General features: G+C 52.2%; 1 protein-coding gene across 7 annotated transcripts in view; it reads right to left on the bottom strand.

Annotated features, from left to right (window-relative positions):
* Positions 1-26,873, bottom strand: part of GLI2 (GLI family zinc finger 2) — a 252,502-nt gene that overhangs the window by 137,551 nt on the left and 88,078 nt on the right. Inside the window, exon 1 of one of the 7 annotated variants that reach the window (XM_070507499.1) lies at positions 25,593-26,412. The exons of the other annotated variants lie outside the window; for them this stretch is intronic. The gene's annotated coding sequence lies outside the window, so the exon portion shown is untranslated. Of the gene's footprint in view, positions 1-25,592; positions 26,413-26,873 lie in introns of those variants that run through there. 7 annotated transcript variants of the gene reach the window in all.

The raw sequence follows: 26,873 nt of genomic DNA, 5'->3' as shown, positions 1-26,873 counted from the left end.
ACACTGTAACATGTGTCAGAATTCCCTTCCTTTTTAAGGCTGAATAATATTCCACTGCATGTATACACCACATTTCGTTCATCCATTCATCCGTTGCCCATTACTCTTAAAGCAACTTTGAGTAATGTGACAGAGAACACAGCCCTGTCCTCGTCACACAAAGGCAGGGGTGCTGCCGGGGCCCTCAGAGATAGCACCCAGCCCTTTCCCCCACCTCCCTCCCTGTCTTCCAACCAACATGTCCATCTTCCTCCCTATGGCAGGTGGGGCCCAAGGCCCACATCTCGCGTTCCCTGATCCCCAGCTCATCAGTGTGGGTGGCCTTGACAGAGGACTAGCTATTTTTAGTGGAAACACAGAACTGCCACCAGTTTTAGCAGAAAAGACAAAGGAGGCACGGAGACTTCTTTCTTCTTCAACTCTTCCCTCCCCAACGTCCCCTTCCTGCCAGGTCCCTCTCCAAAAGTTGCCAAGAATAGAACGAAAAATGAAAAACAGACTTAAGTTCTCTTCTCTGTCCTGAATACCCTGCCTCCACCCAAATTGAAATGGAAGCCTGGGGCCAGAGGGACAAACCCAGACCAGAGTCAGGGCGCAGGGTCCCCCTCGGCTGCTAACTCGCTATGTGACCATCTATGCTCTGGCCGTCTGTCTGATGAGACGACGGATGGGGCTGCAGAACTCCAGACATCACAGAATTCTTAAAGGAGGAGCCCCCGGTCCTAGCTGGTGCAAACCACAGGCCAGGGCCGGGCCTCCCCTTCCCAGGGCTGTTCCACCAGGCGGCTCGGGGAGTCTGTCCTGGAGCTGAGAGAAGCTCTCCTCCACGGTTCAGAGGCCAGGCGCGGCAAAGCCTTGCTCAGGTGTGTACTGGGGCACTCCCGACAAGCTCCATCAAGATGCAGCCTGTATTATTTATGCCTTCTTCTCCCTGGCTTCTGAGGGAGGCCGCCACCCAGCCCGCTGGTAAGGGCTGCTCTGAGCACTGCCCCTGCCTAGGCGCCTGCCATTAATAAAAGATAAACAAGGAGCGGCCGTGCGGGGGGTGGGGACATCTGCTGCTCTCCCCCGTGCGTCTCCCCCTTTCTGGGCTTCGCAGCCCCATGTGGTCGGGGCAGGGGAACTGGCGGGGATCCAGCTGCATTCTGAGCCTCCACGCTGGGTCCTGGCCTCAGCTGGATTAAATCAACTCCCTGGCTCCAAAAAGGAGCCCCCACCCCTGCCCCCCACGCAGCCAAGGCAGGAGCATCTGAGGACCAGAATCTCCCTCTCGCTCTGGGCTCCAGGCTCACTCTGGAAGGGAGGGCAAGCGGCAGTTTTCAACACTAACACGCCCCCGCCCCTATCAACCTCCTCATCAAAGTTCTAGCACTTGGCAGGTCCAGGAACAAAGCCATCACTTCTCCTCCACCCTGGAACCTCAGGAGGAGCCCCACCGCCCCAGCCGCATGGTGGCTGCCTGTCCACTTCTCCTCGGCCCACGGCCATCTCCTCTTCCTCCTGATCCCCAAAGAGCCCTGGAGGCAGGGGTCCTGGGGCTGAAGCCGTCTTCCCCACAGCTGCACTGAGCACTTTTGCCTTTCTGGGCCCCTTCCTCCACAAAACATTAAAATTTCTATTTTACAAATGTCTTAGTTTAAAGATGAATACAATCCAGGCTCCCAGCCTGGATTATATTCTTTTTTTTTTTTCATTAAAAAAAAACTAAAACATTGTTGTAGGCCCCAACAGCACCATGGGCCCTTTTAGGCACCCACAGGGCCTAATAGAAGCCAACCCTGTTCTGGCCCGACCCCAGGGCCAGCCTGTCCCAGGTGGGCCAACTCATGACGGTTTGCCCAAGACTGTCCCAGAATCTCCTCAGTCTCAGGCAAACCAAGACGGTCGGTCGCCCTCCCTACCCTTCCTGTTTCAGGCCCAGAGCCCCGCAGAAGCATGGACAGCCAGGACGGTGTAACCATCACAACCCCAAACCTGGAGACTAAACAGGGTGGGCCGAGCCCTTGCCATGGGTCAGGACCTGACAGGAGGTGGAGAGACACAGCTGAAACCTGTGTCTGTTCTACACAGTCAGGCTGGTGGATCAGAGCTGGGAACAAACACTTCTGGAGCACCGGCTCCATCCAAGGCCTGGGCTGGAAACGTGGTCCACTGTCAATCCTCTGAGGACACTGAGCGACTCCAAGATGCAGTCATGGACGTGGATTTTCTTTGTGAAGAAAGTGCATCACAGAGAGATGAAGTAACTCACCCAAGTTCATCGGCTTTGAAGGGAGAGGGCTGAGGATCAGCCTTGACTGGCCGGCTCCAAGCCTGAAGCATGCCTTTGCTGGGGCCAGACTCTTCAGGGGACCAACACTGCTGCTGCTCCCACCTCTTGACCTTGCACAGGAGGGTGGCCTGGAATGGGTGGGCAGGATGAGCACCTTGGAATGACTAGGGGTGACAGGGGATAACCTGAGGGAGGAGCTGGCCCCTCACCGCCCCTTGCAGAACAAGTACAGTGCTGCCACCCAGAACACACTCGCCGGCAGCAGGCCACCAGGAGGCCGGAGACCCAGCAGCTGTGAAGAGTCCTGGGGAGCACATTCTCTACCAATACAGGTGCCAGGGCTCCTCCCAGACGCAGCCAGTCGGGTTTTTACAAAATCTCTTCTGAGCGACTCTGTCCAGCAGCCAGAAACTGAGAGCCCAGAACCCAAGCCCTCTCTCTGCTGATGGCTGCGGCAAGGAAGGTCCAGAGCCCAGACTACAGTTTAGCTGCTCCATCAGGAGACCCAGAGGCACAATCTGGACAGGGACTTTCAGGAAGGTGGGGGAGGTCAGCCCACAGCAAGAGAGCGGATCACTGGGTGGGGAGAATCTGAAACGTCCCCCCTTCTGAAATGACAAAACACAGGCTGGTCTAGTCTGTGGTCTGCACCAGCATGGTCCCCAGGTGACCTGGGGAAGGAGAGTCACCCAGTGACACCCACTCTCCAGTCAGCCCGACCCAGATCCTGGCTGTGTCTTTAACTGGCTGTGTGACCTTAGATATTATCGCTAAACCTCAGTCTTCCCATCTGTAAAATGGGGAGGGCTGTTGTGAGGCTCAAATGAAATAATTTGCGTAATACTTAGGCTGACCCCTGGTCATTCGGAAGACCTCAGCAACAACAGCTATGAGGCTATTATATAAGTCCTGGCACAGTGCCTGGAACCTAATAATTAATGAAGATTTACTAAGTGGGTGATTTACCGCAGAAACGTAGGTATCCACCCAGGTATCACCCACCCCATGATTCGATCAGGAAACTAGAGCTCCCAGAGTCCCACCCGTGCCGCAGTTCGTTAGTGGCGGAATGGGCCAAGCCAGCATGAGAAGCCGACTAGAGCTCCTAAGGGCTGTGCAGTTTCTTTTCCAGGTCTCCCAGGGAGCGCGCCTCCCATCCCCAGGCCACCCAGGCCTGGGTGGGGTGTCTGAGAACGAGGAGACAAGACAAGGCAGCCAACCCGGCCAACTGGCAGCGCCGTGTGCATGCACCGGCAGCAGGTCGGGGCCAGGGTGGGTGTTCCTGGGCCTGAGCCTAGCAGGGAAGGCACCAATGGCCTGAGCTAACCTGCCCCCTGAGCGACAGCAAGCGTGTTTCCTCCTAGGACAGCAGAGCTTCCCTTGGAACCACCAAAGGATTGGTAAGTGTGATAATCATGCTTTGCACCGGCTGCATTTCCAACGCTCCTCCTTGCCATTTTCTCACTTGCTCCTCCCGCCTGGCTGTGCAGGGGCCAATCCCAGGTGGAGGACAGGACAGGGGAAAACATACTCTTCACCCGGGATCACCCAGAAACTCACAGATGAAGACATCCTTTCATGACACTACGTGGGCCACACAGGCACGAGGATTATCCACCCAATTGGCTCCTGCAGGTTTAGGGGTCTCCTAAGATGGGGTGCCACAGGAGGTAAGTGCCTCTTAGGGTGCAGATTACAACACAAAGTTACCTTTTCCACTTTGTCTTGGTGACCAAAGACACAGACCGAAACCACAACCTCCAGGGAAGAGAATATTCATTTCCTTTCTAACTCCGATCAGAACATTTTGGAGCTGGGAGGAAGCTCCGAGAAATCACAACCTTCCCATTGTACAGATGGGGAAAGTGAGGCTCAGAGCAACAAAGGCTGCTCCAGCTACACAATCAGCTAAAAGCAGGTCTTCTGACTCCGCAGCCAGCACTGGGTAGTCAAGTTTCTGGTCTGGGAGTGGAGACCCTCCAAGCCTTCCCTACCATCACCAAGATACAGCAAATGGGGTTGGTACCCAAGTAGGGCTGGATTCACTCGTTTTATGTAGATTCAGTCTAACGTCATTTATCAACGAGAGCAGGGTCGGCAAATCCCAGCCTGGGGGCCCAATCTCCCCACCCTTTTTAACTGGAACACAGCCCTGCCCCATCCTGCAGGTGCTGTCACGCTGTTTTCACGCTTCCGCAGCAGAGGGAGCGGGTGTGAGAGAGACCAGCCGTGTGCCCTGCAAAGACTGAAATGTTTCCTCTCTGGCCCTTGACAGAACAGGTGTGCCGACCGTGGGTTCAGAGCCCGGAAAAAGGTCAAGCTCATCTGGCCAGGAGACACTCAGGGCTCCTCTGTGACATCAGCGAGGGCCCCAGCCCCCCTGTAACAGACAGGGAAAAAGGTCCAGCCCAAGGTCCCACTGTAGGCTCCCTCAGAGCTGTGCTGCCCCCACCCCACCTCCACCCCCACCCCCACTCCAAAGTCTCTCTGGGGCCCTCGGATGGTGAGCAGAGAGCCTGAGGAATCACAGCTCTCCTGTCACTCACTATGCTGACCCTAGTTGAGGTGGGGGTATTCAATTTGCTTTTCAAAATAGGGGATGTAATGTCCTTAAACAGCACCTCTGATGCCCTGTTAGGAATTATTTTTACTGACAGCAAAATATGGCCTGGGCACATCTATAAGTATAGACAGGTCCCAGTCAAAACCAGCCACCTCACATCTCAGGTGGGTCCAGATGCCTCGGTTGCGAGGGGGACCTGGGAGTCATGGTGAAGGGCTCAGCTCTCAGCAGTGCGTCCTCGTGGGTGGGCGGCCTGGGCGTGACTCCTGGCTCTGGGACCTTGGGCAAGTTACGTCGCCCCCTGCGCCACAGGTGTCTGTTAAGTGAGGATGACGACAGGGCTGTTGGGGGACTGAAGGACAGCATCCCAGCAAGGAGTTGGGAGCGGACTAGGCTGGCCCACAATGCAAGCTCAGGATTGCCGTCGTTCATTGTCTCTACATCTTAGAGCGGAAGAAGGAAAACCAGGCCTTGGTTACAGTTATGTTCCGGCACACGCAGCAGTTTACAACGAAAAAGTCTTAGGTCAGGTGAAATTTCTACCAGATTTGACACTCATGTTATTTTAGTGCCATCATAGATCTCATCATCTTTAATGTGGTGAGCCAATTTCTACAACACAGTGAATCATTCCTCAACCAGATTTCTACCTGCACCACCGAAAGTCTAATTAAGCAGCTCTCGTGGAATGTGTTCATTTAAAAACAATTAGAAAACCCCTCTTTGAACTCATTTGCAGATAATCTATAAAACTGACAAAACTGTTTCCTATGCCTTCTAGTAACTGTAATTTCTCTGAAGTATAAGTATTTTCACTCATTCATTCAGAAACTATCCACGGCGTGTTTGTGGATGAAGGTCTCAGGACAATTCCTACAACTACAGGTTCAGCCCATAGGAAGCCCAGGAGGCGGAGGCCAGCCCACCCTGTGCCAGGCAGCCTCCACCTGGAGCATCGATTATTACTTCAGGAGTTAGCAGCTCCCTGTAAGCTGCATTCTCTATCCTGTGAATATGCTCTCAAATGTGTGAAGTAACTTGGGCACGAGATAATTTCTCGAAGCATTATTTGAAAATAGCAGAAGACTGAAATCTAAATATCCCTCAGAGGGGGGCTCGTTAAATAAATTACGGTCCGTCCATATAGTGGAATACCAAACAGCCATAAAAACAAATGAAGGAGCACTTCGGGCCTGATATGGACCAATTTCCAAGATGCATCGTCAAGCCAAAATAGCAAGATGCCGACAATTACGTTAAAAAACATATATATGCATGCATGTACATATGTATGTGTGTAAATTTATAGATATGCACACATAAATATTCAAGAATATCTGTCTTATTTACACATCTACATCTGGAATATCTCTCAAAGGATGTGTGAGGAACTGGGGACACTGGTGGCCTCCCCAAGGAGGGGAACCAGTTGACTGGTCGGGAGACAGGGCTGGGAGGGAGATCTTTTTACTATTGTAACTATTGAACTTTGAATCATGAAAGTTACTCTATTTAAAATAAAATAAATAAAACCTTAACAAAAAGCTCCAGCTGTCCCTGATGAAAGGGTGACCTGAAACAAGGGAGAAGGGGCTACATTTATCCTTCCCAGGCCCCACTACCAATCACACACACACACTCCCTCCCAACTGGATTTATCACGGCCCCTCCCCACCGAGGACCTGGAGACCCTGCTGGTCCCTCTGTTAGCACACCTGCTGCCTGCTGCTCTGCACAGGGCTCTGGGTACCGCCCCTCCCACCACATCCTGGACAGGTCAGGAGGCAAGACCAGTCCTTTGGCTTCCCAGCACCTGGCAAACCAAAGGTAGAGAAGCAATGTTTTAAACAGTGCCTAGAACAACACCTGGCACACGGCAGGTGCTCGGTAAATATTGCTTGAATGAATGAAGACACAGAGGAAACTCAGGAAGTAATAATCAAGAAGTCAGCATTTCAACCTGAGGTCACCTTAAGCCCCTGCACTCAGTGTTGGGGGGAATCAGTATCACCAAGCTATTAGTTCATAGATAAGGATGCGCTCACAGAATGCACAAGGGACCTGCAAAGCGGACTCAGCAAGGCAGTGGCCAGGACAGTCTGGCAGGAGTTGAAATGAGATGATGGGTCCTCCTGTCTCTTCACCAGGCCTGTCATAACCCCAAACACTGGGCCTCAGTGTGGTGTGAAGCAGCCTTGGTCCCATCCGAGAGGGCTTAGTCAGCCAGTGCCTTAGCCAGCGGATTTGGGAATTAGGCAGATGCCAAGGATTTCCTCCCCAGAAAACTGATCACTTCATGGGTCTTTTGCCCGGAGTGGATAATAATTACAGCTTTTTCCTGAAATCTGGGTTTCTTTCCCCATCAACCTCGTTTTGTATCTTTAATTTTGCATATGAAAAACAATAATATAGTGACTTGACAAGGTAAGGTAAAGGCTCTCCAGCTAAATACAATGAATATCTATTTAGACGCACGTGTGATCTGGCAAGAAAAGAAAGACCACCTGGGAAGCTAAAGACCAAAGCAGGAGCAGGTGAACTGATGCTGAGATGCTGGGGGTGGGCATCTCTGTAACCTAGTGGTCCCGTCTTAGCGACTTACACAGGGAGAGGACGGGAGAGCTGGAGCCCATAAGAGATGAGAAATGGGAACTGAGACCCTCATGTGCAGTCAAGACACTGGAGGGCTACAGTTTTTGTAAAAGAATGGACACCCTTCACTGCCCACCGTCACAGGGACACAACAAGAATTATACTTCTGCCTGGGAAATGGGTGAAGGAGTTTTAAAAGTCTCCTCTGAGTGTTTGTAACCACCTGTCTGCCTTTTCCTTGGCTGACGGTTCAAACTGACAGTCCCCACAGTGTCCAGGAACCCCCAAGCTATGAAAAGAATGCAAAGTTGATCCTACACTGGTGTTACTCCTGAGGAACCTGACAGAGTCACCCAGAAAACCACTTTGGAGGGAGGGAGCCTCAACATAGCCACGTAGGCTTCCTGTGAACAAATCTCGGTTCACAATCCAAAATTACAAAACACACACATGCACACACAACAATGAGCAACAGTCAGCAGAGAACACATCAAAGTCAGCTTAAGAGAAGATGAGTGAACACATAACAGAAAGATCAAAAAGATGGATAATACAAAAAAAGAGTTGAAGAGACATGGAAGATAGAATGAGAAAATTCCAGGAGAGAATGGAGAAAATAGGGGGAAAGGCGCATTGTGAAGAGATAACGGTTGAAAAATTTTCCCAAACTGAAAAAAACTAAGGTTTTAAAATAATAAAACTGCCACATATCAGAACTCTTGGGATGTAACTGACGCAAGACTCAGACACATGCTCAGGCTCAGGGGAGGGGCTGGCAGAAGGATGGAAATTAATCATCCAGGCGCCCAGCTCAAGGAATTAGGAAATTAACACTGATACAAACCTAAAGAAGGAAGAACGAGGACACAGGATCTGGGAAGAAACCAGCGAGAGAGGACACAAACAAGAAGGGATCCAGTAGCTCGAAACGACAAGTAAAGCCAACAAGCTTCTGTTAAGACCGATCGAAAAACAGAGAAGGCACAAATAAACACCGTTAGGGATAAAAAAGAGGGACGTTCACTACAAATGCTGCCAATAAACTTGTAACAGGAGAAACAGACACATTCCTAGAGAGAGAGACTGATTTAATGAGAGACAACTCAAAGAGAAATAGAAAATTGGAATTACCTCTAACCGTTGAACAACCTCAATTAGTAGTTTAAAAAAACTCCAACAAACCAACAAAACCAGCAAAGGAGGTTTTGCAGTTCCAGTTTTTCCAAACCTTCGAGGAATGGATAATCCTGAACACATACAAATATTTGAAGACAATCCATAACATATATTTAACATATACAAACATGGACATGTACAAATATACACAAATACGTTAACATAAATATTTTAAGATAATCTTTAACATATACAAATATTTGAATATTTGAGAAAGGAATATTCCTTAGCACATGTTATGATGCTAATATGGTGGATACTTCAACTAAATAAGGGCAGAAGGAAGGTAAATTAGAGGCCAATCTCATTGCTGAACATAGACTCGAACATCTTAACAAAAATATTACCAATTAAATCCAACAAGGTAAATTGAGGTGGGTTTATCCCAAGAATCAATGATGTTACAATAACAGAAATGTATTAATATTAAAGTTGTCCCAATAAGAGGCTAAAGAAGAAATTTTATGATTGTCTCATTATTTGCAGAAAATCATTAATAAAATTCAACACCCATACACAATTAGGGAGCTTTAACAAAATAGGAAGAAAAAGGAAATTTTAACCCTAATATAGGAAATCTACCAAAAACCATTAAACATTATCCTTATGGTAATACTTCAGAATTATTCCCTTTCAAGTCAGGAACAAGAAAAGGATGCCCACTCATCGAGCTTCTGTTCAACACTGGATTGCAGATTCTACAGGGCAGTCCAACACCATAACCACTCACCACTCGAAATGAGATGTGCTCTAACTACAAAACACACACTGGATTTTGAAGACAGATGAAAAGAGAATATAAATGACTGCTACCATTTTTTATATTGACTGCATATTAACATGATAATATTTAGCTCCAATGGGTGAAACAAAATATATTATAAAAATTAATTCTACTTATTTCTTTTTACTTTTTAAAATGTGGCTACCAGAAACTTTTAAATTAAGTACATGGCTCACATCACATTTCTGTTGAAGAGTGTTATTCTGCATAGCACAGGAAGACGCAGAAAAGAAATAAAAGATACAAGAATTGGAAAGGAAGGAAAAAAAAACCTTGATAACTTGTAAATGATATGACTAAGTAAAATATCTATAAAATCTATATGGATACATTTAATAAGGTATCGGCAAGATTGCTGGAAACAGGATCAATATAGAAAATGCAACTATATCCCTAGACACTAGCAACAAAGAATTAGAAACTGTCATTTTTAGATATATATTTACCACATGAAACAGCAACAAAACTGTAAGGTAGTCAGGAAGAAATTTAACCAAAATGTGTATAAGAGTTTTATGATACAGATTATAAAGCAACTAAAAAATATAAAAGAAGCATTAAGACCATGATCCTAGGTGGGGAAAATTCAATATGGCAAAAATGGCAACCTTCCCCAAACTAACCACATCAGTTCAATTCAATTCCAATCCAATCCAATCAATTCAATTCCAATCAAAGTCCCAACAGGGACTTTCATGGAATCTAAAAAGCTGATCCTAAAGTTCTCATGGTAGAACAAAGGCCAAAGAAGAGCCAAGACAGTTTGAAAGGGGAACAAAGGAGGGGACCTGCCCTATGAGATGTGACTTCACAGCCACAGTGACAACGGCAGCGTGCAACGGCGTCTGAGAAGCGAACGGGCCAAGGGAGCAGAGCGGAGAGGCCAGAAACAGACTCACTTGTATATAAGGAAAATTGACATGTGACAGCTTTTGCACTTAAAAAAACATTTAAAAATTAAGAAACGCAGTAACTGCTACTGTGACAACTGCTTATCCACACAGACAAATAAAACAAAATTTGATCTCCATGTCATGGCAAAGACAAAGCAATTCCAGCGAGATTAAAAAACTATATGTAAACCTACAATTTATAGAAGGAAATTTAGGAGAGTATCCTTATGACTTTAAGGTAGGAAAGAACCTCTTAAACAAGATACAAATACATGCCATAAAGGAAAAGAATAATACACTTGATTATGTTGAAGTGTACAACTTTTGCCCCATTAAACCATACCATAAATAAAGATAATGGCCAACCGAAGACTGGGAAAAACTACTGATCACACATCTAAACAATAAGTGATTGGTATCTCTTAAAATAATAAGAAGAAAGCAGACACCCAGTAGAAAGCTGAGCAAAGGAGATGCATAGACCAACCTACAGGGGAGAAGAACCCAAAATGTCCAGTATGCAAACGAGGGGGTGCAAATTTAAAAAGATCATTCACACTTATTAGATTGATTAAAAATAAAAAGTCGAATCTAATAATATAAATCACTCTTTGAAAAGTGGAGGGTAAATTTGCCCAGCCACCTTGGAGGGCCATTTGGCAGTGTCAAAGAAAGCTGAAATGCAGGCGCCCTGCAGCCCAGCAATTCTACTCACGAAGACGCAGGGGCTTGGTCTTTCAGACCGTTCCACGTGACGCAGAGAAACGCACTGTACGTGCAACGTAGCCCACGTGTGCATGAGCACGCAGACACACACATGGGCCCAGACTCAACTTCACCTTTACTACTCGCAAGGCACTGTGATATCTTCTACTTTTTCAAATGCTGTTTGTTATCCACAAAACTGATTTCCTAACCCCCCGCCTTGAAGAACTCCTTGCACAGGTACACAAGGAGACACGGTCCACCCATAGCAACGACGTTTGCCACAATACAAAACTGTAAACAACCTAAATAACCTCAGCAGGAAAGTAGATAAATGGGTTGTGGACTACTCATTCACTGTGGAGCACGCAGAGCTTTCAATGAGCAAATCAGAGCTTCAGGAATTGACGTGGATACATCTCAAAAACATAAGATTATGCACAAGAAATACAGCTCTACATACAGTAAGACAGCTTCTTAATTCTTAAAACACACTGTATGTAGATATGCACATATATAGTAAAAATATGAAAACACGCCTGGGGACGATAAATGAAATTCTCTGGACCAAGGTCCCCTCGGGGGGAGGGGGGGGACAAGTTGGGGTTGGTAATGGACTCAAGGAAGGGCAGTAGGGGTCTCAAGTGGTGGAGAAATGGCGGGGCCCTGCGAAGGGTTCTTGGTCCACCCCAGCGGGGACGGCTTCATCACTGACAATGTTTAGAATCACCAGAATTGGTAAAAATAAAAAGTGGACTCAGTTTTAGACAATTTGTTGTTTGTTTTTGAATTCTCTACAAGGTGCATTCCCTTTTGTCTGCATCCAGGGGAGACCAGCCCTGGCTTTGATGTGTCACTGACTGAAAACAAGGCAAGAAAATGTGTGGGTATTGGTGACATCATCTTTGTGTGCTTAAAATATTATACACATTACATATATATATAATACAGAGCCCCATTACACATCAGGTCCAAACAGTCTGCAGCCTGTCTAGCCGGGGCCTGGGGCCTCGGCTGACACCTCACCAGGGGAGGCCGGCAGGCCCACCCAGACTGTGCTCTAAGACTTCCTCAGATCAGCTCCCACCAAAGCCTCATGCTGGGTGGGGTCAGCTCTTGGGCAGCTCTGTGAGACTCTCCCTTAGCTCTCCTTTCCTGCATCATCTTCTTCGTCTGTTATGTGGGGACAGCGACATCTCCCCTATCTCGGAGGCATGGAGTGGATCAAATGGACAACACATGTGAAACGGAGACTGTGATGGCATGGAGAAGCCCAGTGTGTGGCTGCTGCTGGCCAGGGAGGCCTCAGGCCTCACTGAGGAGGGGCTGCGTCCACACTGGGGACAGCCCAACACCCGCCGAGGAGGTACAGCTGACCCGCGGCACACCAGGCATGCTCCTGATCTCCTTTAACCCCCACAGCACCCTGCATGGTTGGTGTCATTATGCCCAGTACAGACGGGGAAACTGATGCTCTAGGTCATTTTCCCAGGGCCACCCAGCTAACGCGTGTCCCAGCCACCATATGAACCGAGCCTTCCAATTGGGACTCGGGGCAGTACTCCTTCCTGCTGCTATGGCCACCTGCAGCTCAAGGACCACCATCAACCGCACACACGCCATCCCCAAATCCTGGCCTCCACCATTATGAGCACCTTCCCTTCTTCAGGGAGATCTGCTGCTCCTCGATGTGGTATGTTTACTAAAAACCACAGCTGCTCTACCAAAATTAGAATGTCTGCTCTGAAAATAATGTTTGCTCCAAAAAGTCCGCCTAGTCACAACTGTACCCAAGTGCCACATGGAACCAGTGGAAAACTAGCTGAAAACCTGCCGGAGTTTAACCAAGAAAGCCTGGGACAGGGGTCACTGAAATGCCCATATGAGGACTGCACAGTAAGGTCCTTCCTTACACGTGACCTCCCAGCCCTGGAAACCAGGACAATGCCGGGAACATGCCTTGACCACAATCCCCCACAGAAAATTAACAACAACCTGCACAACTGGTAGCAATGACTGCGTGGCAAGGGATAGTCACCAGAATCAGTGTGTAAAGGAGGCCAGGGAAAGGTCAAGGGGTCTGCAGGGACCGGGACCTCATCTCATGTCTCCTGACTATTATTAATTATATTTTCTTATTTTCTGTCTTCTTGATGCTTTGGCATCTGAGGCCTCACTGACGGGGAAGAGACTGCCCCTCCCAGCACTAGTCAAGTCTTAAAGACAGCAAAGGACCAGCAAACCCACCAATCCAGAACCCACACGCTGGCCCACCTCCTCCATGTGGCTCTTACACTCCAAGAGGCAATTCTCCTCTGCCCCTCAGCCAGCTGAACTTATTCAAACTGGCCAACCCGAAACCTGCTTACCTTGCCTCGCCCATTCCTTCCCACAAAAACCACAATCAAGCCTCCTGCCCACGCTTTCCCCAGCTCCCTCTGCCTCCTGACTGACCCTGGCCCTTCCCTGTGGCCCTGCATGGTGGGCCGTGCCCCCTCCTCTTGGGAACTGTCAATGGCAGTCGTCTCCTCATCTGCTGGCCTCACCATCCCTGAACAATATTAACTCTACATTTTAAACCATTATTGTGCACGTTGCCGAGGACCCAGGGCGTGAGGTGTGGGGGAGCGAGCACCCAAGAGTCGTGCAGCGCATTCAAACGTCATTTTCAAACAGGACAGGGAGGCAGGCCAACGCTCCCTGGACTTTGGCCGAGCCAGACAAGCCAAGCACAGGCCCGTTCTGTGCTCCTCAGGAGACCTGCTCTGTGCTCCGGCACCAAGAGGACTTTGGAGGCCTGGGGATGGCTTTCCAACTGAATTTTAAACCTTGGTTTGTGGATTCTGCTGACAGAGAATCTTAAATTCAAATGTGAGTGTCCCTAAATGGCCCGCACATTTCTTGACTGCCAGTGGGGAGGTTTGGGGAGCCGAAGGATTCTCCTAGCCCAAGAGCCTGGGCAGTCCTAAGCTCCCTGTGGGCGACCAGCGGGTCGAGGGAGGTGACCTCGGCAGTGGGAGGTGGCTGCTGTGATGTCCACGGAATGGAAAAGACTCCGGGGCAAGCGGCCCACCTGAGGGGGCCTGCTCATCCGAGGTAGGGGGACAAGGCTTCTGGTCAACCTCATGGCAGCCCTGTGAAGCCAGCCTGATGCTCTAGGTTCTGCAGACAGGAAACCGGGGCCCACAGAGGTGCAGTGACTTGCCCAAGGTCACACAGCAAGGGAACAGCAGACGTGGGTTGAAACTCAGACTGGGGGCCCAAAGTCTCTGATGTGCCCTTGAGCACACATCGTCACGTGATCATTCCTTGGGGAGGACAGTCTTTTCCAGCTGTCCTCACCTTTCTGGAGGGTTACAACACGGAGCTTCAGGGGCTCCAACCCGCCTGCTGCTGCCTGTGGAGGACCCCTCCTCCTGGCCTGCAGCTCCTAACACATGTCCTCCAAGCACGCAGCAGCCTGAGGCTCAGGGAGGGAAGTGACCTGCCCAGGCCACACGGCCGGGAGGCCACAAGGGACAGAGCTGCCTGCCAGCCCAGCTCTGGCTCCCTTCAAAGCAGAAAGTCGTTTACTTTCCAATTGCCCAAACACGCTCCATCAGAGTCAGGGCCAGGCACACCCCAGGGACAGGGGCAGAGGCCAGGGGTCACGATCTGCTCAGACCCAGGCTAGAACCAGAAGGTGGACACCCCATTCCCTGAACGGGGAGACACAAAAGCCAGCCCCGAACAGCCCAGTTTGTGGCTGAACACAGCTGTTTGCCCCAAGTGCCTTGGGGGAGAAGGAACAGAGGTTTGCAATCCGAGCTCTCACAGAGCTGGTGTCGCCAGGCACGCGGCTCAGTCCGCCCCAGGGGACACCAGATCATGGCGCCCCGGGCTCCCTGGAGGGCCATGAGCCCGCCCTGGACGGGCTGGCACAGACTGGGGCCCCGCTCTGTGCCGACTCTCTCATCACCAAGCAAACACCACACTGTGTTCCTGGGTTTTCCTGCAGCTGAGAACCAACTAAGAGCTCACGGTGGTGCCCGTGAGGGGTGATCCCCTCCCAGACGCTGCAAAGATGCCGCCCGACATGGGCCATCCCCCAGGCGCTTTACAGCCGAGGCTCAGGGCGACAACCCTCAGAATACTCCGACCCCAGCGCGTTAGTGAAGCCGTAGTCCTCGTGGGCCCTTCATGAGCACGGCCTCATTCAATCCCGCAGCAGCAGCCCCGAGCGGCGGGATCAGGACCAGCCCATCTACAGACGCAGACGCGGAGGCTGGAGAGGCGAGGGGACTGAGGAAGTGTCCGAGGGAGATTCAAATCCGTGCTCCCAGCCACCACAGCAGCACCACTGCCCTTGCCCACCCTCCCGCTGCCACTATAAAATGGGACAAGGACACGCACCATCAGGGGCTGTGACACTCAGAGACAATGTGTGTAAAGCTCAGTTCACAGGTTCCGGCATGCTGAAGATGCTCTCAGGATGGAAACTCTTATTTTGTTTAACACCCCCCAAACAGAAAAGGGGAGTGAAAACACTCTGAGCCAAGCCTTCACTTCCCGGGGGTGAGCCTGTGCAGCTCATGAGCACCGGGCCCCTCTCTCAGGAAAACCCGGGGCCTTCCCAGGCCTGGGTGGGCATCCCGTCAGCACCCGGCCACCCCTGGGCACCTGTCCCCACACGGCAGGGAGGTCACGGCACCGGGTGGGTTTTCCTTGGAGGAGCTGACTGCCCAATTAGAACATTTCCAGGGCCGGACTGAACGCCCTGAGGAACTTCCAGTCTGCTCCAGAGGCCCCGGCAGAGGGCGGGCCAGGCGTGAGCACAGCCACTGCCACCCAGGACAGACCTCGGTGTGCAGAGAGGGACAGACACGGGAACAAGGGCCAGAGACAGATGGGGGAGGGAGAGAGGAAGAGAGCCTGGTGGAAGGACAAAGAGGAGCAGAGAGAAAACGGACTAAAGAGAAGAAAAGGGAGGCAGACAGACAGATGCAGAGAGTGAGACGGTGAAACGGAGAGACAGAGAGGATGAGAGAGACAGTGAGAGACAATGAAGAGAGACAGAGAGATACAGGGACAGGAACGGAATAACAGGAAAAGACATGCAGACAGACAAGGAAATAGAGTGACAGAGACACGAGGAGGAGGACAGCGAGAAAGAAAGGAGGCAGAGGCAGCCACCCAGAGACGCAGGGAGAGCTTGATGGGGACAGAGAAAGGCAGGGAGATGCCGTCTCACAGGCTGGCCTGGCCAGGAATGTTCTGGAGACAGATGTGCCCACAGCCTGCATGTCCTCCTGAGGGCCCACACGCCCTCTTCAGCACGTGGCACTGGCCCGGGCTGCAGGAGCCCCAGGAGACAAGCTCACTGACTCGCTGTCTGCCCTGAGCTCTGTCATTGCTGACTGGGTGAAGTGGGCTCCCAGGTCCACGTGGAGCTGCTGCTGCCACCACACAGGGACACGTGTTGCCAGCACTGTGTCACCCTCCCCACAGACGAGGCGGGGCCTGGCAGGTGCCATGTATGTCTGTGTGTGTCTGCCTACACACAGGCACAGGCTCAGCAAAGCAGCTGCCTGGCGCAGCCCAGCCTCCCCCTCTGCTCATCCAGCGCCCTAGAGCTGAGGGTCTGCTGGGGGCTCGCACGGCGCAGGGGCAGGGGGCAGGGAGGGACCCTCTCAGGGCAGAGGGAGCTAAGCCACTAAAACAAACATGGCAACAAGGAGGGATGTAAGACACTACCTGATAGTGGCACCAACACGGCCCACGCAGCCACACCATAAGGCCATCAGACACTCCCCCTCCAGGACGGCATGCACTCAGACTGAGGGTGGAGCCAAGCTCATCACCTGCTCAGGGTCTTGTGGCTGGTTAGACAGGCCACCACCCACCACCACCAGACTCCCCCGGGGTAACAGCAAACACTGACATCCAAACCTGCCCAATTTTCACCCAAAGCTCTTCCATGCAAAAGCTACCTCTCGTAAGCACGAACATGTACACACACAGCGGTAGGCCTCGCCCTCCCGAGACACGCATCCCCCACCCCAGGGAAAGACTTCCTCAGAGGAAAGAGTCCTGGTGAGCAGGCAGGACCCCCAGCCCACACGGCCCCTCCTCCGGCCACCCTGGAGAGGCAGGTTCTCCTCCACCCCAGGCCCTGGCCCCCAGCCCCAGCCAAGGAGGCACTCGGCAAAGGGATGCGATACCAGGCATTATGGGATGGTGATAAAGACAATGATGCTGCCAGCTGAAGCAGATAAGAACTTCCTAGGAAACAGCTGCTCTGCACAATCTGATTTATTCCTCGTGAGCATCCTATGAGGTCCACACGTTGTCATCCCCATGTAGAGACGGGAAACCGAGGCTGGACGTCATGCAGCTGGTAAGCGGCTGGGCCGGGGCTCAACCCTAACACTGTTCAACTCCCAGCTCTGCGGTCTTAATCACTAAAGTACCTGTGAGTACCCCGGCCTCATAAAGACACAAACTGTGGTCAGAAACACATTCAGAGACTCCCACAATGCTCCCACTCTGTAAAACACAGAAAAAGAAATAGTTCACTGAACTACTAACCTGCTTTGGAGCATTCTCTGTTCTCCACGTCCACACCACTGTGCGAGAGTGTGAGAGTGCACATGTGTGACTATCAGCATGTGTGTGCTAATATGTCTGTGAGTGTGTGTGACCACGACAGGGTGTGAGGGACACGTATAAGTGTGTGAGTGTGCCTGTATGTGATGGTATACGTGACCATGGGTAAGCGTGTAAGTGTGTGTGTGACTGCCAGCATGTGCATGCATACAAGTGTGTGAGGTGTGTGTATAAGTGTGTGGGTGCGAGCGTGCAGGAGCGTGAGCCGCGTGCCTCCTGGGAGCCCTGGGCCCGGCCTCAGCCTGGTGGGCGAGGCTGACCTCTCGGGAGGTCGTGAGGAGTAGTGGCCGTGGACAAGGCTTCTCCAGGAGCCGGGAGTCACGGCCTCAGCAGAGCATCCATTTTAGTAACAAGAGAAGTGGAATGACGCGGCAAATTATAGTGTCTGACCAAATAAATTATTCCTTTCATTTTACCGTTTTGTTTGGAGGAGAGCCTTAAACCTCATCTCCGAGCATATTCAGCAAGTGCTTACTGAGCAGATTTAGCTGTAATTAATATGAATTTCACTCTCCTTTCTTTCCCAAGGCGCAGGTCGGAGGAGCGGGCAGGGCAGCCTCCCGGGGCTGTGCGCCGGGTGAAGGTTTAACAGCCCTCAGACCTGTGTGAGCGAGCAGCAAGGGCGAAGGCAGAGGAGCAGAATAAAACCTTTAATTGCTGCTTCCCAAAATAACCTCAGCTGCCTGTAATAAGCTTATGCTGGATTTTAATTCTTTTCACAGAGAAGAAAAAAGCCAGATTGAAATTTCTCAAACCAACATACTTTCCGCAGGCCCCGCCCTCAGCGTCTGCCTGGGGGTGGGAGCTCCGCCAGCCCGGGCACCTCGGGCCAGGTGCAGACGGGTCCAAAGGGTCCCTTCCTCAGAAAAGCCCAGGGCAGGGTCCCAGCCGGCTCTCTTTTCTGGAAAACAAGGCAGGTGGGGGCGGGGGGGGGGGGTGGGGGGGGGTACTGGGGTCCAGGTTCGTCGCAGCTTTAAAAGTCCACGAGTCTTTGGACCTGCTCCCCATTGACTTTTTCAAAAATTATTTAATTTTGAAAATTGTGGTAAAATATACCTAACATGAAATTGACCATTTTAACCATTGTTCAGTGCACAGCTCGGTGGCATCAAGCACATTCACACTGTTGTGCAACCATCACCACCATCCATCTCAAGGACCTTATTTCACATTCCCAAACAGAAACTCTGTCCCCATTAAACATATGCTCACCGGTTCCCCCTCCCCCAGCCCCCAGCAACCACCATTCTGCTTTCTGTCTCCGTGAATTTGACTGTTCCAGGGACCTCATACAAGTGGAATCATACAGTATTTGTTCTCTGTGACTGGTTTATTTCACTGAGCACAATGTCCTCAAGGTTCATATATGTTGTAGCATGTGACAGGATTTCCTTTCTTTCTAAGGGTGAAAAATAGCCCATGGTGTGAACACACCACATCTAGTGTATCCATTCATCTGCTGATGGACACTTGGGTTGCTTCCATCTTTTGGCTGTTGTGAATAATGCTGCTATGAACATGGGTGTGCAAACATCTGTTCAAGTCCAGCTTTCAATTCTTTTGGGTATATACTCAGAAGTGGGATTGCAGGATCATACGTAATTCTGTTCAATTTCTTTGTGTGCGTGTGAGGAAGACTGGCCCTGAGCTCACATCTGTTGCCAATCTTCCTCTTTTTGCTTAAGGAAGATTGTTGCTGAGCTAACATCTGTGCCATCTTCCTCTATTTTATGTGGGACGCTGCCACAGTATGGCTTGACGAGCAGTGCTAGGTCCACACCCGGGATCCAAACCTATGAAGCCTGGGCCGCCGAAATGGAATGCATGAACTCAACCACTACACCACTGGGCGGGCCCCTATGCTTAATTTTTCGAGAAACTGCTACACTGTTTTCCATAGTATCTGCACCAATTTACATTCCCACCAGTAGTGTACAAAGTTCCAATCTCTCCACATCATCACCAACACTTGTTATATTTTCCATTTTTCTGCTAGTGCCGTCCCAGTGGATGTGAGTCCCCACTGACTCTTCACCACTCACTCACTCACAGAGGCCCTGGCGCAGGTGGGCTGGGCTCACGCTTAGCAAGAAGTGACAATGGCAACCTGCATGTGGGCCACCGCAGCATCCGGAAAGATGGCCATGGGGCCAGGGCAACTTTGCCACAGGTTTGCACTTCTGGGCTGGCTCTGGATGAGTCTATCATTGGGTCACTCAACAAACATTATCAACATGTACACTATTCTAGGAGCTGGGAACACAGCGGTCCCTCATGGACTCAGGATGAGAAAGCGAGATGGGGGGAGCCCCCCTTGTCCTGAGAGCCCCAGTGGTTCATGTGGCTGAGACGGGGGAGACACAGCGTGAAGGGAAGTCACAGTGAAGAATGTGCCCAGCGTCTGAAGGGAGGACAGAGGAAGGGGGAAGCCAAGGAAGGCTGGATGGGCTGATCTGAAATGGGCTCTGGGGGCTATCACCAGGGACAATCATCACCCAGAGACTTAACTGCCCCATTCTCCACTCCTTCCCCTGGGTGACCTCGAGTGGGGAAATCTGATGGGCCTGGGTTCAAATCCACCTCTCCCACCTGTGTGACCCAGAGCACCTGCTCTGTCTGGGTTTCAGGTCCCTCATCTGTAAATGGGGATACGGGGGGGATGGGGTCCCACCTTTTGCAGGACTGGAGGCTACAGTGCGTACATGAGACAAAAACCTCCATCAGCCCAAATCGCCCCTGCACACCTCCAGGAGGGGCCCATGCAAAGGTGGGCCTGTTCCTCACGAATCCAGTTCAGGGGGCTCTTCCATGCGGAGACACACGCTGCCCCTCGGCCAAGCAGGAATGGCACGAGTGGGCTGCGTTCCAAGGCCCGTGAATAACTCGGCGTGGGGAAACACCAGAATCAAAAACTGGCTCCGAACTCCTGACACAGAAGGCAGGAGTGCACGTCACCTGATGGATACCACGGGATGCTCCCTCCACCTCCCTCCCAGGCCAGCCCTGGCAGGCTCAGGCTGCGGAACGGTGGGCTGGGGCAGCACTCACGCGCCCATGCTCCATCTCCCTATCTCGGCCTCCTTCCCTCTCACAAGCTGAATTTGCTAAGTGGGTGCATGCAGGTGCATGCCAGCCACAGCTCCTCCTCACCCTGCCTGCCCGCGGGGCTGGCTGCAGGCATTGTCGCAGCTGTCTCTGGACAGAGCCTGGCTGCAGCCCAGGGCTCTTCTCTGTCATAACAAAGGCAGCCGCCTCCCCATCATGCCCAGCAGTGAGGGCCTGTGGGGTTCTCACCCCCAGCATCCTGTCCCTTGCTGGGCCACTGCTGGGCCACAGCTGGAGAGCAAAGCTCTGAGCTGCTGAGGCTCGTGCTGGACATCCGTGAACCAGCAGACGCAAGAAGGAGGCGACCCTGTGATCCACCGCCTGGCTATCCAAACATCTCCGCGCCAGCTGGAGCTCAGTCCTACGGACAGAACACAGCCCAGGCTACGGGGGAGACCAATCACCAGACAGGAGACATGCAGGGCTCTGAGGGCGACAGGGAGGGGAGGGAGGGGCATGTGGAGGAGGGCTGTGATCAACGAAGGCTTCCTGGAACGGGCGGGCAAAGGATGAGACAGGTGCATCAGGGAGCTGCACAGCTATTCTCCGGTGAGAGGTGTTTTCCCGTGAGGCCAGCGAGTGGCTACAGAGGCCAACGGGGCCAGGTCTTGGGCTTTATCCTGTGGGCCAATGTTTCTAAAACCTGAGTTGATAAACAGGCTCCTTCAAAAGCAATGAATTCTTTCAGACTCTTAGCTGCAGCTTTAATTCTGCCCAAACCCCAAAATCATACTCGTGTGGTACCAGAGGCCTGGGGACTCCGCTGTGAGAAATGCCAGGGGGACATCCCCCTCAGTGGTGTCGCCGATAAGGGAGCTCTAGTCCTCACACCTCGCTGTGGTTTGGACATCACGCCTCATGGCAAAGTCCCGTAAGGCGGGCTTAAATTCTCAAAGGCGTTCTAGAACACCTCCTCAGAGCTGGATCGAGAGACACTAGTGCAGGCCCAAGGTGGGCAGGCAAGGGTCTTCAGCCAGAGAGCCAGCGATGGGCGCTGGCTAGAGGCGAGTATGGGGAGGGTCCCTCTGGAGCCACAGTTTCGCCATCTCTGGGGCCCAGTACTCATGACATGGGAGCCAAAGCTCAGAGGGCAGGCCTGAGGACCACCAGCTTCCTCGGGGCGGAGCAGACAACTACTTGTGCAAGAGACGGGCTCCACCGCAAACAGCCTCCTCTGGGAGAGCTGATAACCCTCTGGATCCGCATTCACCCCACTGTCCCCACCGCCCTGCTCTGAGCTTGGGGAAAAATTAAATTATTTTTTGCTTCCCTGTTCACCTCTCTCTATTACCAGGTCACCTCTCCCACATGACAGCCTGACAGTGAACTCAGTGTTCACACTCATAGTGTCCTCATGCGTGTGCCTTATCTCCTCCCACCAGCTGTGTGATGTGGGGTAAGTGAGTTGACCTCTCTGAACCTAAGTTCCACTGCTTTTTTGTATGGGACACACTCCACTGTTATAAATAAAAGTCACCCCGATGTAAGTCACCCAAGATATGAACACTTAGATTTCTGTAGCCAATAAATCAGAAAAGCCTGTTTTTTCTTTATTATTTAAAGTAAATTCACCATGGAACTCCACTAATTAACTGCCTTTGTGCAGAGAAAATACAGATATTTTGATCTGTGCGTGGTTTTACAGGAAAGGAGTGAACTGCCCAGCAAAATGGAAAGCCCGGAGGCACCACACGTGTAAATCCTGCCGTGGGTGCCGATGCCGGGTCTGCGCAAGGCGGGCGCAGAGAGGAGAGCCCCTCCCTCAGCCTGCGCCGTGGGCACTGTTCCCCGTCCCTCCTGTGGGAATCCCACAGGCCTTTGTTTCCATGTGCTCCGTCAGCTCCCAGCCCAGAGGAGGGCCTTGGTCACCCCCCAGCATTCCCTGGGCCCTTCCCTAAGGCCCATTTCTCCCCTCCAGAGCCCAGTGGAGGAGGTCTTGTGATCAGAGAATCCGGGGGACCCTGCCTCCCAATGCAGGTGTTCCAGAGACCTCCCCGGACCACTCGCTTCTGTGTGCTCCCAAGTCCACAGCAAAACAGCTACAAGCAGGCAGATCAGAGGGATGCTCAACGACCCACAAGTCCTCTCCCAAAAGTCAGCTCAGGACCAACCCCTCCTCAGTGTAAAAGCAAACTTCGGCATCTCTTGAGCAAGAAGTGTCCCTCTCTGCCTCTTCCACAATTGCCCGGTCACTAGAACCTACACCCAGAAACAGAGGCTAATTTAATGATGGTGGGGGGGGGTCCTCTCTCCCCCAGCCCCCACATGGCTCCGGCCCCTTCCCCCCACCACTATGGCTAAATTTATAGATTTGGGATTGCTGTAAATTATAATGTAATTAAACTGCGCCAGGGGTAGCTTCCCACAGCAGAAATTAAAAAGCAATTCAGGTAAATGATCTTTAGCTACTGCGGAGTGTCCCTGCAGAACTCATTAATTTCAGGGACCAAACAGCATACCAAAGACAGCGGCAGCCCGCTGCATGTCAGACACCGCCTCACCCTGGAAACACCAGGCTGCCACCCTCCACCTGCCTCTCAGTGCAGACTGTGCGCACCTGTCCAGGGCCCCCACACCCTTCTGGCTTGCCACTCCTGGACCACTCCATGAAGATGCCCATTGGGGAAGGGGGAAGTTTTGGGGGTATCTGCAGAAGAGCCAGGGTAAGAGGCAAAAGATGGATTTGGCATGTATTTAAAATAAAATCAGACAGGAAATTAGCTATTTTGGTTGCATCAGTACCATTTCCTCTGAAGCTTTGGATTCCCAAAGCCCAAGGAGGTATTTTTTTTAATTTTCTTAATTGCACCTAACACTGAAAAAAGAAATGATTGCATAGAAAGAAAGAACTGGAAAGAAATACGCTAACACATGAAGGATGGGAGGTAGAATTGGGTAAGAATGCAATAATGTTCATTGTGCTTTTCTGAGTTAATCAAATTTTTAGATTGCTTTAATAATCAGAAAAAAACATGTAATTTGCAGGCGCATCCTTGTCTTCTGTCCTTACAACCTTCAGCTGTATAGTAAGGGGCGGAGGAGGGGGATGCCACCATCTCTCTCGGTGTTATTTGTGGCAAGTGGGCTCCAGGAGTCCCTGGGATGGGGGCAAGGCTCAGGGCAGGGGACCTGACGACATGAAGTTCTGGAGCCCTCAGCCCACCAGGCTGCCCGCTAACATTTTTCCAAAAACCCATTTTGTCCCTGTGCCTCGAGCTACAGTCCACATCTGCTTCCCGGTGTCGCCTGGAGCGCCTGCTGTGTGCAGGGCACTGCAGCCACAGTGCGGCCGGGGGACCAGTGATGCTCTGGAAGACTGCTCCCAGACACCAGACTTCGAGCATCTCTCCTGCCAGGCCCTGTTCCAAGAGCTTCTCTGATAACAGCCTGTAGTAATCGCTGCCCCCACCAGCTGGGCACTTTCAGATGGACACTGAGGCCCAGAGAAACAAAGCTACTTGCTCCAAGTCCCGAGCAGCTGGCCAGTGGCAGAGCGGGAACACGAACTAAGCCGGGCCTGAGCCACAGCAGCCTCCTCTCCAAGTCGGAGGCGTGGGACACAGCAAAGACTGGTCAACCAGCAGTCTGCTTCCCCAAGGCCACTCTCTGCCCTGCCCCATGGAGTCTGAGCCATGACATCCACGGGGTACCATGGATGGTGGCCCAGCTACGGGGAAAGGGCCTGCTGAGACCAGGGAGGCTCCACGTGACCCACCCCACTGCAGTCCAGCTGGGGAGGCCACCTAACAGTAAGAGCCTCGGCTCCCCCATCTGTAAAAGGGGACTGCATCTGCCCCTGGGGTCTCAGCACAGACTTGAGGAACCTCGTACAGGGCTGGTTGGGGCAAAGCAGAAAAAAGGGTCTTTCCAAGTAGCTGTGATTGTCAGTCCCCCATCCCTTAATGAAGGAGGGGCCAAAGAAGTGGGGTGGGCCAGGCGCCTTCTCCTCCTCACCCTCACATCTACCTCTCAGCCAGGTGTCCCGGGGACCCCAACATGCCTGTGAGGCTGGGCCCGGGGGTCAGATGCCTGCCAGATGCTGTTTACCAGCCCCTCCGCGGGTCTGACAGCCTAGGCCAAAGCAACAACAAACACCATCCCCAAAGCTGAGATTCCCTCTCAGTCGCCCTAAAAGTCTGTGGGATCTGCTGGTTTCTTCCACAGTGGAAGTTCACTCATTATGCTGCTTGGCTGAGCCACGGGCCCATCCCTAATTTGGACATTTTTCTCCCATCATGCAGTCAAAACAGGAAAATACATCACACACCAAGTCTAGCAAACTCGATCCATGAAGTCCAGGAGCCAGTTAATCACCAGGCCGTGGGCACCTTTGCAGCCTTCAAAACCTCCCCGGCACAGGCGTCCCCGGGAACGCCGGCCAGCCACACCGAGCCCAGCTGCCAGGCGGGAAGGAGCAGCCGGCCCAGGCTGCTGTGCTGGGCCCCGCACACACTTTTCCCGTTTCCCAGGAGGGGGCTGCTCCTGCCTCTTGGCAAGGCATCTGAAACCACAGCGAGGCCACACACCAGTCCATGAGTCTGCACATGGCAACCCCTTCGAAAGGCCTCCTGGTCACAGACAGATTGAGAAAACATGCACTTAAGCCACCTCAGCAAATTGCTCCTTCGGCCGCTCGCTCGGGACTGCACACCAGGGTCGGCCGGGGCTCCTCCTCCACGCCCCATGCTCCCTGCCCGCTCCGCCGCGTAGATGGCACAGGCCCCTGGGCGAGGGACACCTGAGCGTGTGTCTAAGGAAAGGTCAGTCCCTCCCCACTGGGAGAGAAGCCACTGTCTCCTGCACCCACTCCCTTTCCTTCTCCACGGAAGTTTTTGCCCCCGCGGCAGGCGAACTCACAAGAAGAACGGCAGGCACACACAGCGCGCGTAGACGATGGCCCGCTGACGTCCCACGGGTCATCGGAGGCCCACACGCCCACAGCCAGCCTCCCTGGGGTTGCAGGGCGCAGTTCCAGGCCAGGAGCCCGCCCGGGGGAGAGCGGCAGGCAGCCCTGGGTCTTCTCTGCCACCAGCTTCTTTCCCCGGCATCAGCCTCTGACGTTAGCGCCTGGAGAGGGGACTAATGCTCACCAGCTGGCTTGGTGGGTTAACCCTCTCGGCTTCCAGGGCGTCCAACTGGGAGGAGAACTCACAGTGCCCCTAACAGGGGCCCCGGAGCCGAATCGCTGTGAATTCAGCAAATCTGAGGGCAACAGCTGAGAGTTCAGCTTAGAGGAGACAGCGGGGCCTGGGCGGGTGAGGGGAAGAGAAACGGTTCCTCCCTCATTCCACCGCCCTGATTCTAAGAGAGCCGGGAACTCAGACTCAGCTGAGAAAACCAGACAGAAGGCAAAAGGGACCCCCTGGACATTTCTTTCGCCTGCCTTTGTCAACCTCAGTCTCTCTGGGGTGTGATGCCTCAGGAGAAGTTGCTAGAGACGGTCTCCTCAGCAAAACGATCAACAGTATCCAGATTCACATCATCTCCACTGCCACCCTTCCCTCTGCTTATGCTCATGTTCTGTTTGTATGCCCCACCTTTCTGCCTAGTGAACTCCTACTCATCCCTCAAGACCCAGCTCAGTCATGCCTCCTCCAGAAAGCCTTCCCTGCCTCTCCTCCTCCAGGGGCAGAAAGAAGCATCTGGAGCTGACCTCTCAAAGCCCTAACCATTCTGACACGCTAACCTCCTGGCTGGTGAGCTCCCTTGGGGCGTAGATGGTGGGGTATTTGCACAGTGACTGACACAATGACCAGTGAATGCCTGAAACTAGATGAAGAAACCGCCTGTTGCAAAGCTCCTCTGAGGCACTGTTCCTGAGACCAAGGCTCATATAGTGGAATTCTCTGGCCCTGCCTCTGGGATTCAGCTGCTGGCAGAAGGATGGTGAAGGGAGAGGAAGACAGCGGTGGACATAGGATACAGGAGCGTTTTCCAGGGCTGCACGCTGGCACTCTGATCACCTCCTGTCAGGTCTGAACAGCCACTGAACAGCCGGGTGGGCTTGGCAACATGCTACCCAGTAGGCCTTCCATAAACATCCAAATGCTTTTTGAATGAAACAGAACTGACTAATTGAATTCCGCCTTGAAGGAGCCTTGGGATTTGAGAGGCAGAGGGCCTAGAGGAAGACACTCA

The sequence above is a fragment of the Equus asinus genome, chromosome 4 (genome assembly GCF_041296235.1).
Source record: "Equus asinus isolate D_3611 breed Donkey chromosome 4, EquAss-T2T_v2, whole genome shotgun sequence".
Lineage (NCBI taxonomy): Eukaryota > Metazoa > Chordata > Mammalia > Perissodactyla > Equidae > Equus > Equus asinus.
This window is presented reverse-complemented; position numbering and strand designations above follow the sequence as displayed.